A 3682-nucleotide genomic window follows, 5' to 3' on the forward strand; every position below is an offset into this window, starting at 1 on the left:
ATTGTCAAATACCAATAATAATTATATATAAGAAAACCATGCGTTATCAAACTATTTCATTACTCTTTTTTATTCCAAAATTATTTAATTTGATTTTTTTTAAATGAAAAAATTAAGCCTTATATTTTTCATACAAAAATACCAAATATCCCATTTGAAAAAAAGATTTCCAAATTGAAAACAAATTGAAAATACAACAGAATATCTAAACTCTTTTTCAATCGAAAACACAAACAGTATATCTAAACAAATTGAAAATATAAAGTCTTACAAATTATTAGGGGTGTTTGCAGTTTGGCGGTTCGATTGTAGTCAAAGGAACCTCAAATCCGCTATTCATCCAAAAGTAGGCAGATTGAAAAATCAATCTGCAATCGTCCGCTCGTCATTACGCATCCGTCCAAAATGGAGCAGAGCAGATCGGTTCGGTTCGGTTTGGTCAGTTTGGATAGATTGAAATATCCTCTACTTATCTCTACCATTGGGTACCCATGGCGGTGCGAGGAGCAACCAATAACTTCTCAACCCCTGGTAGTGGCGACACCGAATAGATATTTCAAATTTAACCTCACTATGACGTTTGGCGATGCGTATAAGTTGTCCCGTACGCAGAAAGTCTTGAGTAGACAAACACTCAAATTGTCGTTTTTCCTGAAAACATCCGATCGATTGAGACACTCACGGTTCCTCTTCTCCTTGACTCAGCTCGTCTCTCTTTCTCTCTCTGTGCTAAAGGACATTTCACTCCTGAGAAATCCCCAACTTGGCAGTAGTCTTAAGGGAGTCCAGATCCTCTCCAGCCTCTCTCTCCGGCTATTCCTACGGGAGGCGGCTTAGATAGAGCCACATCACTCACAAAGAAATGAATGGCTCAAATTTGTTTCTTTAAAAAAAAAAAACACACACACACACACGCGCGCCCACTGACACACACTCACAACACACACACACACACACTTTCTCTCTCTCTCTCTCTCTCTCTCTATTACATTTCTAATAAAAAATTAAAATCACACACACTCACAGTGCGCGCGCATGCGCGCGCGCACACACACACACTCTCTATCACATTTCTAATAAAAATTAAAAAAATTATTTTAATCTTTTTCATTTTATTTTCATAATATATATAATTTTTAATATAAAATTTTAATTTTTATAAAATTAATATCATTGAAAATATACTTTTAAATTAGGCTAATATTAAATATATTTAATAAAAATTTAAAATAAACAAAAAGTAATTACTATGTTTAGTTATGTTTTCAAATTATTATTTTTAAAATGTAAAAATTATTTTTATGAAAATAAACACACAAAAATCATATATGTTTGAAATTCTCAAAAACAATCTTCGTTTTAAAAAAAAATGAAAATAATGACTTTTAATTTAATTTTATTAACCACACAAGTTTATAATTTTTTTAAAGGAAATAAAAAAACACACAAATCCAATCTGTGCATAGGTGTAATTTTTTTTATTTTTTTTTAAAACACAAATTCAATCTGTGCATAGGTGCAAATCAAGTATAATATATATATTTTTTATTTCTTTTTAAAAAAATTATAAACTCGTTTGGTTAATAAAATAAAATTAAAAGTCATTATTTTTATATGATTTTTTGTTTTGTTTTTTGGAATGAAAATTGTTTTTGAGAATTTCAAAAATATATGATTTTTGTGTATTTATTTCACAAAATTAATTTTTATATTTATAAAAGAATAATTTGAAAACATAACTAAACATAGTAATTATTTTTTCTTTATTTTAAATTTTTATTAAATATGTGTAATATTAGTCTCATTTTAAAGGTATATTTTTAATGATATTAATTTTATAAAATTAAATTTTTATATTAAAAATTATATATATATATATATATAAATATGTATAGAGAGAGAGAGAGAGAGAGAGAACTAGTGGGACGTGAGACGTGTGCGTCTGTCAGTGAGGGAGAGAGTAAAGGAGTGTTAGAGAAAAAGGGAATAAAATTCATTGTGGGTGTGTTTTGAATTTTGAATAATGTTTAAGAGCCACAATTTGTGTGGCTCAAATGGTTCAAAATTGCCAAAACGACGTCGTTTTGGCATGTTTTGTGCTCAAAACGACGTCGTTTTGGCAATTTTGAGCCATTTGAGCCACAAAAATTGTGGCCCTCTACCATTGCCCTTGAATTTTTTTGTTTAAAGAAACAAATTTGAGTCATTCATTTTCTTGCGGGTGATGTGGCTCTATCAAGCCATCTCCCGCAGGAACAATTGGAGAGAGAGGCTGGAGAGGTTTTGGACTCGTCTCAAGGTAACTTGTATCCCCATCGTTTCCAATTGGTTGGAAATTTGATAATTGAAACCCTAGATGCTTGCTTTTCTATGTTTTGATCGTTTCTCTCGTAATGAATTTCGTCTTCTTTATGCTAATTTGATTTAAAATTTGAGAGAGTTGAAGCTTTAATTTGAAATTATTAGCTGTTGTTTGGAAATTATCTAATTGATTTCTCATATTTCAGACGGATTTAACACTATAAATCCTAGTCAGAACACACTACTATTTTTTATTTTTCTGATTTCACTACAAATTTTAGACAAGATACTACTGTTAATTGTATGTAGTAGTTTGGTCTTGTTGTATAGTACCAGATAGTATTTCTGATGAAAAAATAATTTGATAAAAAAGAGATTTATTTTTTTTTTTAATTTTGAAAATCAAGAAACAACAATCCGACATCTTTAGTCCTCGTTTGGCAAGTGAGGGTTTAGGTTGGGATTAAAAAGGTACAAAAAGACAAAATAGGCAAAATAAGTCAATAAGATAAAATGTCATATCAAACCTATAATTATTTTACTTTTTCTCTCATAAAAAAACTAAAAAGTTCTTCCCAAGTAGAACTAATTTAGCCCGGCTAAATTAACCAAAAATTCAAAAAGTCAGGCTAAAAAAATTCTTCCCAAACGAACCCTTAATAAACCAACCAAACCATTGAGAGTAGTAGACCTCAGTGAATTGATTTGAAGAGTCTATGAAAATGATGTTCGGCCACAACACCTCTTGCTCTTGAGTGATTGCCTTTGTCATTTTACTTCAAAGATTCCTTGGCGGCAACAATGATTTGGAGTTGATGAAGTTTTATCTTCCAAAAGTGCATACCACCTTAGCTAGGTTGTTACTTTTTTAGTGTTAATAACTAACAATTAATCATGGTGCTTAAAATTAATAACAAGAGAAAGGACATAGTGATCATTCAATCACACATTGGTCCTACTGCATTGCATTTAATATCAAAGGCTTATTCAAGAACCTAATTAAAGTCTTCATTCTGTTTTTAAAATTCTTGTCCCTCTGTTCCCAACACAGTCTTAGGCACACACGTGATATGAATTTTTTTTTAAAATATGAGGATCTTAAGATACAATTGCACGATTGACAGTACACTAAAAATGAAATGACAAAGATTTTAGTACAGATGGTGCTGTGCCCACTACTTAAAGTTTCTAGCTACAAGGCAAAGGTTCTTGTCAAAGTTTGTTGTAGGAATTTCGGCCCCTTTGTTCTCGTTGCACTTTTAGATGCTGAAAATTTCAAAGTACGAGAATCTCAAGATATAATTATGCGACTAAGAGTAGATTAGAACAAAGATGATGGAAATTTTAGGACAGATGGTCATAAGTTGGGCCCACTAATCAT

This window comes from Camellia sinensis, chromosome 3 (assembly GCF_055761805.1).
Source record: "Camellia sinensis isolate YWXY chromosome 3, ASM5576180v1, whole genome shotgun sequence".
Taxonomy (NCBI): domain Eukaryota; kingdom Viridiplantae; phylum Streptophyta; class Magnoliopsida; order Ericales; family Theaceae; genus Camellia; species Camellia sinensis.